The sequence below is a fragment of the Scyliorhinus canicula genome, chromosome 10 (assembly GCF_902713615.1).
Source record: "Scyliorhinus canicula chromosome 10, sScyCan1.1, whole genome shotgun sequence".
NCBI classification, from domain to species: Eukaryota; Metazoa; Chordata; class Chondrichthyes; order Carcharhiniformes; family Scyliorhinidae; genus Scyliorhinus; species Scyliorhinus canicula.
In genome coordinates this window covers 68,547,941-68,562,820 of record NC_052155.1, presented here as the reverse complement: position 1 = coordinate 68,562,820, position 14,880 = coordinate 68,547,941, and the positions used below count along the sequence as shown (strand labels likewise).

The 14,880-nt window shown below is 45.9% G+C and overlaps 1 protein-coding gene across 1 annotated transcript in view; it reads left to right on the top strand.

The window, feature by feature from the left end:
• The first annotated feature begins 4,634 nt into the window (after positions 1-4,634).
• The window catches only part of lrrcc1 (leucine rich repeat and coiled-coil centrosomal protein 1), a 173,503-nt gene continuing 163,257 nt past the window's right edge, over positions 4,635-14,880 (top strand). The window contains 1 exon segment of the mRNA XM_038809142.1: positions 4,635-4,821. The gene's annotated coding sequence lies outside the window, so the exon portion shown is untranslated.

Sequence of the window (14,880 nt, the reverse complement as noted above, 5' to 3'; positions counted from 1 at the left end):
ACAGGAGAGTCAATTCCAAGTAGGAGAATTGTTAACAGTTTAATAAATGTGTTAAAGCTATCTCCATGTCTGAACCTTCCTTTGTCAGAGTGCACGTCAAGGAAGCAGCTTATGCTACATCAAGAGCATAAAAAAACAGCAGTCTTCCCCAAAAATTAGAGGATTGTAAATAGAGTCAATGTGGCCACCAGGGCTCTATCGTTTAACTTGAACACATACATGAACAAGAAGATACCGTTCCGTAAATGTGCAAATATTTTATGACCACATAAATGTATCAGGAATCCTGGAATGTTCGCAAGGGCTCCTTTGATCTCCTGCCACTAAATAGTTTGGAAGGTCCCAAATGTAACACCGTTGTTCAAGAAGAGAGGGAGAGAACATACAGTGAGCTTTAGCCCATTGGGAAAATGCTGGAAGCTACTATAAAGTATGTGGTAACAGGATACTTAGAAAATCATAATGATTGGATGGAATCAACATGGTTTTATGAAAGGTTGATCGGGCTTGACAGAACTTTTGAGTTTTTTGACAGTGTAATTTGCAAGTTAGATAAAAGGGAATCAGATTTCCACAAGGCATTCAATAAGGTGCCACATGAACAGTTGTTTAAAATTGGATTTCATGAGGTAGTGTGGACCATCAGGAGGAACAGAATTATATTCAACCATAATCTCAGCGCCCCGCGTATCCTTCAATCTGCCATTACCAACAAGCCAGAAGACTAAGTCTGATCTTATGAGGAGTGTAGGAGAGTATAATAGGACCAGCACCAGCATACCTAAGTGCAAAAGAAAAAGGCAGAAGCATTTGTAATCGTTTTAAGGCAGAAGTTGTGATTTGGTGATTCATCTCGGCCTCCTCGAGGTTCCTAACATTACAGATACTTGTCTTCAGCAAATTCAATTTACTTCACATGATGTCTTGAGGGCAACAAGGTAGTAGTGGTTAGCACAGTTCTTTCACAGCTCCAGGGTCCGAGCTTCGATTCCCGGCTTGGGTGCCTGTCTGTGCGGCGTCTGAACGTTCTCCCTGTTTCTGCATTGGTTTCCTCCAGGTCCTCCCACAGGCCAAAGATGTGCAGGTTAGGTGGATTGGCCATGATAAATTGTCCTTAGTGTCCAAAAGAAAGTTAGGTGGGGTTACTGGGTTATGGGGATGGGGTGGGCTTAAGTGGGTTGCTCTTTCCAATGGTCGATGCAGACTCGATGGGCCAAATGGCCTCCTTCTGCACTGCAAATTCTATGATATAAATGGTTGAAGACACCAAATACTGCAAAGGCTATGGCCGCTGGCAACATTCCGACAATGGTGCTGAAGACCTTTGTACTCCAGAACTAGCCACACTCAGCCAAGCTGTTCCAATACAGTTACTACCCTGACTTTGACCCAGCATCATGGAAAGTTGTTCTTTCTACAAAAAGCCGGACATCTAATCTGACCAATAATAAATCCATCAGTCTACTCTCAATTATCAGCAAAGTGGTGGAAGGTATTGTCAACAATATTATCAAGTGACACTTACTCAGTAATAATCTGCTCACTGATTTTCAGTTTAGGATTTGTTTCAACCCCAGACCTCATTATTGCCCTGGTTCAACCATGGGCAGAAGAACTGAATTTCAGAGGTAAGGTGAGAGTGTATTGGAATGGCGGCCTTAATATAGCCTTAGCCGAAAGCAGTGATGAAAGTGGAAATCACTGGAAACGGCAGAAGAGAGCTGAGAAATAGTTTTTAGTTCAGAAGACCAATTTCTAAACCCGAAGACTAGGACCCAACGCAAGTTTAAAGTCGGAAGTCAAATGTACACTTGGTTACAGCACTGGACTTCAACTCAATATGTCATAGAAGTGGGGGAATGGCTCTGCACACCAGACTAATTATCTTTAAATAAAAGCAATTGTGCAGGATAGTTGGGCAGTTAAGGGATATTATTATATTCTAGCATATCAGCTTATTTTAGATGGCAGTGGAGTCCAGAAAACCAAATGTGGGCCGAGTTCCAATATTGAGAAGAAAGCAGTTCAATCACTGAAGCAGTTAGGTGTTCAGCAATGCAATCTGTGCAGATAAACTCTAAACTTGGTGACTGAGCTGAAATGTACTCACTATTAGAGATCAGAAATTTTAAGCACTGGCGAATACCTGACGAGAGAAAAAGGCCAAAAGGATGGCAATGGAAGAGAGCTCAGTCGGGGGCTTGCTTGACCAAGGGAGGAAGTTGGGAAGTTTGGCTGCGACACTCCTGCGACAGCAATGCCTTATGTGGGATCTAAGGGTAATGATAATGCAGAGGCACTAGGTTGTTTACCCTACCTTGCACTCTAGCCAGGTTTGAAGAAAGCATCCACTGCTACAATGCCCAACAGAAACAGAACAGCCCATGAAGCAAACAATAAAGGAGGGACTGAGGAAGCTGATATGGTCAAAACAACTGCAATCATTGGTGAAATAGCCAGTCAATGGGGATGGTCTACATGCCAGATTAGCTGCTTTGGGTATTGCCAGAACAAGTTTAGTGCTGTTCTGAAAGTGAGCCCGGGCTACCCTAGGGCAAGAGCCCTGGTGTTTTGCACCTTGTGCATCATCCTCTCCCAGGCCCTGGAGGCAGGCTCGCTCAAGAGGGAATTGGATTATCTGTAAAGGAGAAACGTGCAGGATTACTGGCTGGAGGCAGGGGGAATGTCACTAAGTGAATTACTAATTTGAGAGTTAGCAGACATACCAGGCCAAATAACCTCCTGTGCTGGCCAATTTCTGTAATAACTCTAAAGAGCAGATCAATGCATTACCTTGAGTTTGGTATAAATACCCAGCAAATTGTGGGAATGATAAATTCCCTCACACCTGATTAATTTATTCCTGTTTAGGAATACAGGAAGCGCCGGTTCCACAAGCGAACGACGCGAATTCAGCCAAGAACAGGGGATGCCAGAAAAACTCAGCAAGTCTCACAACATCTTTTAGGAGAGAAAGCAGAGTTAACATTTAGAGTCCTTTGACTCTTCATCAGAACCAAAGGGAGGGACAATGTGTTAAAGCTGTGAGAGATTGCAGCAACAAAACGTAGCGACCACAAGAACAAAAGACAGATGGGGGGGGGGGGGGGGAGAGAGAAGGGGGTTGCAACCTATATGGCAGGGGTGGGCAAACTACGGCCCGCGGGCCAGGTCTTTATGCGGCCCACCAAGTCATTTTAAAAAATATATATATTATTTTTAAAATGTTTTTTTAAGGTTAATGGGGGGGGGGGGGGGGGGGGCTGTTGGGTTACTTACTGGTATAGGGTGGATACGTTGACTTGAGTAGGGTGATCATTGCTCGGCACAACATCGAGGGCCGAAGGGCCTGTTCTGTGCTGTACTGTTCTATGTTCTATATGAGGCGCCCAGAATCATAACCGGGTGAAGTAATTATTTTACTTAATATACTATGCGGCCCCTTAAAATTGTGAATTTCTGAATGTGGCCCTTGCACGGAAAAGTTTGCCCACCCCTGCTATATGGCATTAATTCCAACAGGATTAGACAGGCTAGATTCAGAAATAAAGTTCCTGATTTTTTTGGGGGGGGGGGGGGGGGGGGGGGAAAGAGTCCAGGACTAAGAGTCGTAGTTTGAGGATGAGGGGTAAACCTTTTAGGACTGAGATGAGGAGAAACTTCTTCACCCATGAATCAGTGTACTTCAGTACCACAGAAAGTAGTTGAGGCCAGAATGTTGTGTAATTTCAAGAAAAAAATTAAATATAGCCATAGGGGGCCAAAGGGATAAAGGGGTGGGGGGGGGGGGGGGGGTCGATCAAGGCATTGAAATTGATGGTTCAGCCAGGATCATAATGAATGGCGGAGCTGGCCTGAATGGCGTCTTCCGGCTTCTATTTTCTATGTATTTTTTTAAAAAGGGGCTTAGGATGGAGAAGGTCACAATTTAAAGTTGATGAGCACAGTAAGAAGTCTTACAACACCTGGTTAAGTCCAACAGGTTTGTTTCAAACACGAGCTTTCCTCGAAGGAGCAGTGCTCCGAAAGCTCGTGTTTGTGCTCACTCCAGTCCAACGCCGGCATCTCCACATCATGGCTACCAAAGTTGATGAACTCAACATTGGGTCCCGAGGGCTGCAAAGTGTCCAAATGGAGATGAGATGCTGCCGCTCTCCAGACCATTTAGGAATTTTGTTCCTAAAGTTGCCACTTCTTATTGCAACCTCTTACATTCTCCCTCCCTTCGGTTCCAGCGAAGAGTCAAAACTCTGCTTTCTGTCCTAATAGATGCTGCCAGACCTGATAAATATTCCCCATCCCCTATTCTTATTTCAGATTCCAGCATCTACAGTATTTTGCTTATTTAAGTGAATTTAACTAAGGTGCCCCAGCAACATCCATGACCAGAAAATCATCTCCACTGGGCAAAGCAAGGCTTAACTCCAACATTTGAACAGCCACTCTTGATAGAATTGGTGCACGTTGAACGCCCTGCGCTAGTCCGTGGGTATTTCCCTCTCTCTCTTCCCCCTCAAGGATTGGAATGAAATCCATCTTCCGGACAGCCGAAGGGAGGAGGAAGGAACTCGAGTGTGAGAAGCGGGTAGCGACCGGAGCTCGGGCTAGTGGGACCGGAAGTGGGTCGAGGCGCCGGGTTTGAGCGGGAAAATGCGGGAGGCGGAGGAGAAGGGCAGTGAGATCACGTGAGAGCGCATCTCGCTGACGATTGGCCCTCGGCTGTTGCGATGGAGACGGGGCCGGAAGGAAGCGGAAATGTCGCTGTCCACCGGGCCCGCAGCCGCCGAGTTTCCTGGCCAGACTGGGGGGGTGGAGTGGACGGTAAGACTGCAGTTTCAGCGCAGGGATTAGCGATTCATCCCCGAGCGCGGCTCAGGAGCCCCACTCTGGCATGGCAGTCTCGGCTGGTAAAATGCAGGACTCACTGGTCTCTGCTGGCTGAGCTTTTTGTTTCTGCTCGCCTCTTCCACTGCCCCTGGAAACAGGCAGCCTCTAGAGGTCATCGCCCTCAGCGTCTGCCCTCTTCATATCTCGCATTCAGGGTCTCAGGTTCGATTCCCGGCTTGGGTCACTTGTCTGTGCGTAGTCTGCACGATCACCCTGTGTCTGCGAGGGTTTCCTCCCACAAGTCCCAAAAGATGTACTGTTAGCTAATTTGGACATTCTGAATTCTCCCCCTGTGTACCCGAACAGGCATGGAGTGTGGCGACTAGAGATTTTCACAGTAACTTAATTGCAATGTTAATGTAAGCCTATTTGTGACAGTAATAAAAATGTCATTATTATTAAAGTAGAGTAGACTTACAAATTGGTGTCGAGGCCAGATTGCTGTTACTGTTTTACTCCCCTAGCGCACAACAGCTGCAGCCTTTGCCATCTGTGTTGATTTCAGCATCGAGTGACAGATTGCTGGTGACAGTTTAGCCTAGGAATGTGAAGATATCAACAATGTCCAGGTCACATATGTTGACAGATAGCGGCAATAACCTGGACCATAACATTTTTCTACATGATGGTCAAACCAAACATTTTATAGGTGTGTGAGAGCCTGTCCATTTGCTGCTGAAGATGATCCGGTATGGAATGTTAGTGCAGCCTTGTCAACATAGAGTCACTCTCAGAGGACTTGCCGCACTTTCATCATGAAACAGCTTTCTGGCAGTTGTGGTCCGGAAGTAGACATCCTCTGTGGCTGAGAATAACAAAGAGAAGAATATGTTAAAGAGTGAGAATGTAACTGTTTGACTCCATTGTAGGTCACACAGGGTTATGTGTGTCTTATCGTCACTGTGCATTGACACCCCCCGTGTTCAATGTCCACCTTTTCCATGAGAGACAGGCTTTCTATGATGTCTGGAATTGCCTCGGTCACCATATTCCAGGGATGAGAAATTTTCACTTTTCAATTATGAAATTGTACCTTCAAAATGTTTTTTTGACCTCCGCCTCCTTTCCACAGTCCTTTGCTTCACTTGACCAGTGCTTGATGTTATGCATGTTTTCTTCTGCTTGTGCCCGATCCCGCCCATTGCCTCCACTGATTGGTAGCTTTGGACACTGCCAGAATAACAGCAATCATTGGCTGACGAGGTTGTGCCATTCCCTAGTCCTTCCTTTGTTACTTGCCTTATGTAAGCATAGGTGTTTGTTCTGCATTAGTGGCGATTTTGTTGTTGTAGAGGCCAAGGACATGGCAGGCATTTTCTTCAGATCTGGAGTACAAGGTAAAGCAGGACTGGATAAAGTACCTGCCTCTGCATTAAGTTGCTGGCCACTGAGATTCAATGCTTTAATTAACACCTAGTGCTGAAAATCATGACCATGGCATTTAAAAAGCTACGGGGTTAAAAATCCTGGATTATGCTCAGGCATCATATGGTGACAGCTGAAGATGATCAGTAAAACTAGGCTGGGGTTTACCCAAACCCCCGTCAGGCATATGAGCACAAAACTCTCCTTGCTGTTAATTCTGTTCCGAGGCTCCAGGAGCTGGGAGTTCAGTTGTTGAGCTGTTGGCAGGTAGTAGTTTGCACAGTTACCTATTTGAAATGCTGCTCTTTTTAAGGCTGAAGCAAGATGCTGGTTATAATTAACAGATCATGCAACAACAGGTTTTGATTAATTGCTGAAGTCAGTTGATCAACTCTCTTTGTGCATAGCGCGCCCTCACCCTTTTTACCATGTCCTGAACTCAAGTGAGTGGATTTGGATAAAGAGTTGCAGCCTAACCCGAACACAAAACTGCTGAATTGGAAAGAACCCCAACAATGACAATGTTGCATGGCCCTGAGCCACACACTGGCTCGACATGAGCTGTTCTGTGAAGGAGGCACAACCTGCTCTGAGCACCCAAGTATGGCTGATACTTTGGTTGTGTTCACATTCTGTTCCTTTATAATGAGGTAAAATCCCAGCTAGATGAACTTAGATTTGTAGTCTGACTGTATTCATTTTATGGTAGTTACTATTTCTAGTGTGTCAAATAATATTCAAAGTTTTGTTGATGCAGATATCCAGTTTGCATTAGTTAGTAGGTGAACAAATCCAGTAATTAAATTAAAAGTATCTGCTGATGTTACCATATTTAGAGCAGACTGGCCAGTTGGCCTTTGTGGAACGTGGTCAGATGCAAATATTTCCTTTGATTGTGCTGATTTCTCTTTTACCTGAAGTTGTTTGTAAAATACGTTGTCCAACATGCAATATTGTTGATCATCACTACATGTTGTACATATGTTGAAATACTGAGCTGATTTTCTAAAATGCATTGCTCCACAGTCTTGATGGTTGCAGAAAGTGAACAAAAGGAAACTAATGTTTCTAACGATTGAAAGTCTAATCATTCCAAACATTTAAAGTGGCCAAGAAGCACTTGCATTTACTACAGAACATAAAAAGTGCCCGAATTACATGTATCCTTGTCACAAAAATATTTCAGACATTTTTATATTTGCCCATTCATTTTCAGATTGTTATTTCTTGTGCCACTCTCATCCCTGATGTTCTTCCAGGACTATAACTCTGGGTAGTGTTCCACAATCTCTCCAAGTGTTTACTGCAGTCAGTGATGGCGTTCGCTCCCTTATATTTTAATGGAGCTTTATAATTTACTGTTGGACCTACTGCATTTTTGATCTCGCCATATATGCCCCTAGCATTCCCTGTGTTGAAGGACATCTGGATATTCTGGTAGAGTTGTAGCTAGTACTCACTGGCAAAGTGCCCAGAAGTCTGTTGGACTTTTACTTCAAACCCCTCTTAGTGTATTCAGTTTCATCTTGCCCTGATCTCTCTTGTAATTAATGAGAGCAGACTGCTTGGCTTCAATAACTGGTTCCAGCACAATCATGTTAGTCTTGTATTGCTCTTGTTTCCCTTATGCTGAAAGTTGCATTGTCTATGGTATCTCGAAGTATGTTCCATTTTGCTTCTTCTGTGGGAATACTGGAGACCACTTTTGTTATCTTTATTTGTGTCACAAGTAGGCTTACATTAACACTGCATGGAGTTATTGTGAAAAGCCCCGAGGTGCCTGACACTGGTGCCTGTTCGGCTACACAGAGGGAGAATTCAGAATGCCCAATTGACCTAACAAGCACATCTTTCGGGACTTGTGGGAGGAAACCGGAGCGCCTGGAGGAAACCAACACAGACACAGGGAGAACGTGCAGACTCCGCACAGACAGTGACCCAAACTGGGAATCAAACCTGGGACCCTAGCGCTGTGAAGCATCAGTGCTAACCACTGTGCTACCTGATCAATTTCATTTGGAACTGTAGGTTTTATCTGGCTTGGGAGACTGGCTGATGTTGATATGAGCTTTAAGGGTTGCATCCTAATCCTCTGCACACCAGAGAGTAATATGTATCACAGTCGACACTGAGGTAGCTGCATGTCTTAAAAGAGTCACATCTAGTGATGATCAGATCAAGATTGATACCAAAGTTCTAAACTTTCATATCTCCAGGCTACCTTGTGGCATGATTTGTTCTGAAAGACAATGTTAGTTACGCAAAGCTCATATAGTCTCTGTCCATTTTCAATTAACCTTCCCAAGCCATGATGTACAAGGCAGGAGGGCCATGCTTCATGGTCCACGCCCACACTTGCATCGAAATGTCCAGCCTTGGGGTTTCTGCTGATAGCCGTATGAAGCTCCTCATATAAACTGCAGGGGAGCACAGTATTGGAACATAGACATTCCTGAGGTTGACTGACTCTGTTTGAGTTGAGTCGCAGATGGCAAGCAATGATTCTGAACAATTTGTAGGGGGAGGGGGTGCTATTGAGACCAGTGATATCATGAATCTACATGAATGTTCATCCCATGTCATGCTCCATCTTGACCATTGCAGCGATATCAGATCAGTTAGAGGCCGTCTGTCAGTCCTGTGCACATGGTCCTGATGTTGCAGCTTGCAGTTCGAAGAGTTTGCCTCTTCTTTTTGTTTGTTTGCCTGCCTGGTGTGGTGGATTCTGTCCACTTGTTGAGCAAATACTTTAACCTCCAAGCATCTTTCGAAGCAGATGGACTGCGGCAGGTCAGTCTGTTAATAGTTGAAGGTAGCCCAACCTGTGCTGTTACATTTTTGTGATTTTGAGTTGGCGGGGGCTGCCTAGCGGGACAAAATGCTCCTTCCCACTGGAGAGACACCCACAGCACCTGCTCTCAATGCTAGTTGTTGAGCTTGTGTGAAGATCCTTCCTATTTATTCCATGTCTATTCTCTTATTTCCCCCTTCTTTTTTTACCATTACATTTTTGATTCACGGATGATTAATGGTCATGTATCTCTGAGACAAGTGGCCTGTGCCTTTAATTCAAGCAGAGGATTTAAGCAGCAGGAGAAATAACTACTTACCTGTGCTGGTTCATAGTGGAGTTGTAGACTGACCGGCACCAATAGGCTGGGATGCGGTTTGATTGATATGGCTAGTGGCCAGTGAATTGGCCCAAAAGGTTGTGCTCTGCCCTGTAACAGTCGGTGATTTGATCTGATTGCACTAGAATGTTATTAGAGCTCCAAAGGTTCAGTTTAGTTTCAGTTTTGATCTTGGCAGCCGATGAAGGTCTGCTTTCCGCTCAGTTTTTCTCCAGAAAGGCTGTGTTTCTGAACTGGCAGAAAGCCTGGATGAATCTATGTATAGGCAAAGGCAGAACTGACCAGTTCCCTCTACAGAAATATAAAGGCCTGAATGCAAACCCAACCTGAAGGCCCAGATTAATGAGAAATAAGGTGTTTCTCCAGAAAGCCTGCTGCATATGAGCATTGTGTTTTCTAACCTACGGAGAACCTGAATGAATGACTCAACAAAGAAAAGCATTACTGGCTGTAAGCCAGAGACTTTAATCAGCAAGCTTGTTTTGAAGAAAGTGTGCTGACGAACCACCGTTCGAAGCAAAGACTCTTATCTTAACTTTCACCCCTTGTTATTTTTCACCCCCCGCCCCAACCTTGTTTGTTTTGTGTGCGTGGATAGAGGATGCGACAATTGAAGGGGGTAGCAGGTATTAGCTTGTTGTTATCCAGTTATGTTTACTACATATTTCATGACAGTTCTTGGTATAAATAAACCGTAATTGTGTTTTACCTTATAAACCTGTAATTATTGGGCAGCCAAAAGCCAAAGATTTTGGGTATTTTTATAAGAATTATTGGTTAATTCAGTTGTGTTGTGAGTCTGGGACAAGTGGGGCTGGAACTGATCGTGCACTTGCCCAGGGTGTCGTAACACTTGTCTCCTTGTGTTGTGTTAACACCCTGCAGCGAAAGAAGAGTGTCCTTTCACGTGTTCCATCCTGGGCAAAATGTATGGTCTGCCTCCTCAATAGAGCCCAGAAGAATGCAAAGCACCATGTTTGGCACTGACAGACGTTGCAGATGTTCATATAATTTACAGTGCAGAAGGAGACCATTCTGCCCATCGAGTTTGCACCAGCCCTTGGAAAGGGCACCCCACTTACACCTACACCTCTATTCTAACTCCATAACCCAGTAACCCCACCTATCTTTTTTTTGGACACTAAGGGTAATCTAGCATGGCCAATCCACCTAACCTGCACATCTTTGGACTGCGGGAGGAAACCGGAGCACGTGGAGGAAACCCACGCAGACACAGGGAGAACGTGCAGACTCCACACAGACAGTGACCCAAGCCGGGAATTGAACTTGGGACCTTGGGGCTGTGAAGCAACTGTGCTAACCACTATGCTACCGTGCTGCTACTGTGCTGTTGAAAAGCTGACTGTTTTAGACATCAGGCCAACATTTGGTTCCACTCCAGATGTTTTGTCAGGGATTATGTACTTAGCCATCAACTCTCCCGAGTTATCCACAAGGCAGTGGAGGTTTTCACCTATGCTGGGAGTATGATTCATGAGTGCCAAGGTGTATCCACCTGCACGCTGCTTGTCTGTGGGGGGCCATACTTCCTCCGAGTTCCTCTAAAGCTTGGGGCTGCAAGGAATCCAGTTTCCATCTGTTGCTACGAGGAGGCACAGCTTTTTAATTCATTTATGGGTTGTAGGCATCGCTGGCTAGGTCAGCATTTATTGCCCATCCCTAGATGCCCTTGAAAAGGTGCTGGTGAGCTCCCTTCTTGAACCGCTGCAGTTCTTGAGTTATAGCTATACCCAGTCTGTTTGTGAGGGAATTCCAGGATTTTGACCCAGCCACAGTGAAGGAAAGGTGATATATTTCCAAGTCAGGGTGTTGAGTGGTGTTTCCAGGTATCTGCTGCTCTTGCTCTTTTAGATGGTTGTAGTTTGGAAGATGCTGCCGAAGAAAGCTTGATAATTTTGTTGGAGGGCATTTTCTGATCCTGGACTATGATATAAATTATAGGTGGACCTGTAACTACATTTGTGCTCCTATATTACTTTTGAATAGTTCTGATGAGACAAAAGGTACTCATTGGCTTAGATGCCTGTTTAGAAGAAGCAATTTGTAGAAATAGATAGTGTATACACAATACTTGTTAATATCAGAAAGGACACAAATGGCTGTTCGCTATTAAAGCAATACTAAAGACACAAAATGGCCAAACTAGCCACATTCCTGAATAATAAGTTATAAATTGTGTAAACTACCTCACGAGAACCAGGCGTGGATATATATAGTGAGTATTTTAACAGCCGCTGATAACAGGTTCACAGAACAAGGAATGCAATGTATCATTAGTAAGCTCAAGGTCCACAGCTGCAGACAGGTCATATCCTTGTGTTAGTTTTGAATGACTTCTGTATGAAGTTAGGGGCAAATAAGACAACACCCACTTTAACCATATGTGTGATAACTGGGATGCTCAGAAAATTGATTGACTGCATGTAATGAAGTGCGACGTGAACATAGTTGATTGATTGTATGTAAATAAGAATACATCTAATTCTGTCCCTTGAATCTGTATATTAACCCGTGTGAGCCTTGGCTCAAGTGAGAAAGGGTGCTGTCAATCGGCTGCGGAGCCTCAGTCCTTTTCTTCCAGAATTCTGATATAATAAACAGCTTTTTTTTTAACTTATACTCAGGCCTCCGTGTGAATATTTTCACCTCCTAACAATTTACTGCAGTGCATCTTGTAGATGGTACACACTGCTGCCATTGTACCTTGGTGGTGGAGGAAATGAATGTTTGTTGAGGGATGCCGGCTGCTTTGTCCTGGATGGTGTTGAGCTTCTTGAGTGTTGTTGGAGCTGCACTCATTTTAGGCAAGTGGAGCGTAATCCATCACACTCCTGATTTGTGCTTTGTAGGTGGTGGACAAGCTTTGGGGAGTCAGGAGGTGAGTTACTCACCACAGGAATTTCCCTGCTCTAATGGCCACAATATTTATATGGCTACTCTAGTTCAGTTTCTGGTCAATGATTATTCCCAGGATGTTGAAATTGGGCAATTCAGCAATGGTAATGCCATTGAATTTCAAGGGACGATGGTTAGATCCTCTCTTGTTGGAGATGCCCATTGCCTGGCACTTGTGTGGCATGACTGTTACTTGCTACTTGTCAGTCCAAGCCCTGAATATTGTGCAGATCTTGCTGCATTTTGGCACGAACTGCTTCAATATCTGAGGAGTCGCGAAAGGTTCTGAACATTGTGCAATCATCAGCGAAAATCCCTCCTTCTGACCTTCTGATGGAAGGAAGGTCATTGACGAAGCAGCTGAAGATGTTTGGGCCTGAGACACTATCCTTTTTTTTAAAAAATAATTTTTATTGAGAAATCTTGATTTTATACAACATTGACGCACCTTAGTAAAATACCGAAAATAACAATAATATTAACAATCATATACATTCGCCCCATCCCCATGAACAACCCAGCATTTTAACAACAACGCATATTAACACACTATAAAGTTACAGAATAAACACTACAATAATGCACCCCCCCCCGCGTTGCTGCTGCTATTGACCCAGTTACCTATCTCTGAGCCAGGAAGTCCAAAAAAGGCTGCCATCGTTTATAGAACCCTTGTATTGATCCTCTCAGGGCAAATTTGACCTTTTCCAATTTTATAAATCCCGCCATGTCACTGATCCAGGTCTCCACACTTGGGGGCCTTGCATCCTTCCATTGTAACAGAATCCTTCGACGGGCTACTAGGGACGCAAAGGCCAGGACACCGGCCTCTTTCGCCTCCTGCACTCCCGGCTCTACCGCAACTCCAAAAATCGCGAGTCCCCACCCTGGTTTGACCCTGGATCCAACCACCCTCGACACCGTCCCCGCCACCCCCTTCCAGAATTCTTCCAGTGCTGGGCATGCCCAGAACATATGGGCGTGGTTCGCAGGACTCCCCGAACATCTGGTGCACCTGTCCTCACCCCCGAAGAACCTACTCATCCTAGTCCCGGACATGTGGGCCCGGTGCAGCACCTTAAATTGGATGAGACTAAGCCTCGCACATGAGGAGGAAGAGTTGACTCTCTCCAAGGCATCTGCCCAAGTCCCGTCCTCTATCTGCTCCCCATGTTCCTCCTCCCATTTAGCCTTCAGCTCCTCCACTGACGACTCCTCCACCTCCTGCATTACCTTATAGATGTCAGACACCTTCCCCTCTCCTACCCACACCCCCGAAAGCACTCTGTCCATCGCCCCCTGCGAGGGCAGCAAAGGGAATCCCTCTACCTGTCGCCTAGCAAACGCCTTTACCTGCAGGTATCTGAACATGTTCCCCTGGGGAAGGCCAAATTTATCTTCCAGTTCCCCCAGGCCCGCAAACCTCCCGCCAATAAACAGGTCCCTCAATTTGCTGATGCCCGCCCTTTGCCACCCCCTGAATCCCCCATCCGTGTTCCCCGGGATGAACCGATGGTTGCCACCCAGTGGAGCCTCCATCGAGCCCCCTGTTTCCCCCCGATGCCGTCTCCATTGTTCCCAGATTCTTAGGGTCGCCGCCACCACCGGGCTCGTGGTAAACCTCTTAGGGGAGAGCGGCAACGGTGCCGTTACCATGGCACCCAGGCTCGTACCTCTACATGACGCCATCTCCATTCTTTTCCACGCCGCCCCTCCCCCCTCCATCACCCATTTACGCACCATTGACACATTGGCTGCCCAATAGTACCCCAGAAGGTTGGGCAGTGCCAGCCCACCTCCATCCCTTCCTCGCTCCAGGAACACCCTCCTCACTCTCGGAGTCCCATGTGCCCACACAAAACTCAGAATACTGCTAGTCACTCTCCTAAAGAAGGCCCTGGGGATAAATATGGGCAGGCACTGAAAAAGGAACAAGAACCTCGGAAGCACTGTCATTTTGACGGACTGCACCCTCCCCACCAACGACAATGGCAGCATGTCCCACCTCCTGAACTCCTCCTCCATCTGATCTACCAGCCTGGTAAAGTTATGCTTGTGGAGAGTCCCCCAGTCCCTGGCCACTTGCACCCCCAGGTACCTAAAGCTCTCCCCTGCCCGCCTAAGCGGGAGCCTACCAATTCCTTCCTCCTGGTCTCCAGGATGCACCACAAACACCTCGCTCCTGCCTAAGTTTAATTTATAACCTGAGAAGGTCCCAAACTCGGCTAGTAACTCCATCACTCCCAGCATCCCTCCCACCGGGTCCGCCACATACAGTAACAGGTCGTCGGCATACAACGACACCCTATGTTCCTCTCCACCTCGCACCAAGCCTCTCCACCTCTCTGAATCTCTCAATGCCATCGCCAGCGGCTCGATTGCCAGTGCAAACAACAAGGGGGACAAGGGGCAACCCTGCCTGGTCCCTCGGTAAAGCCGGAAGTACTCCGACCTCCTCCTATTCGTAGCCACGCACGCCATCGGGGCCTCATATAACAGCCTTACCCATCTAATGAACCCTTCACCAAATCCAAACCTCCCCAACACCTCCCATAGGTACCCCCACTCCACTCTATCGAAG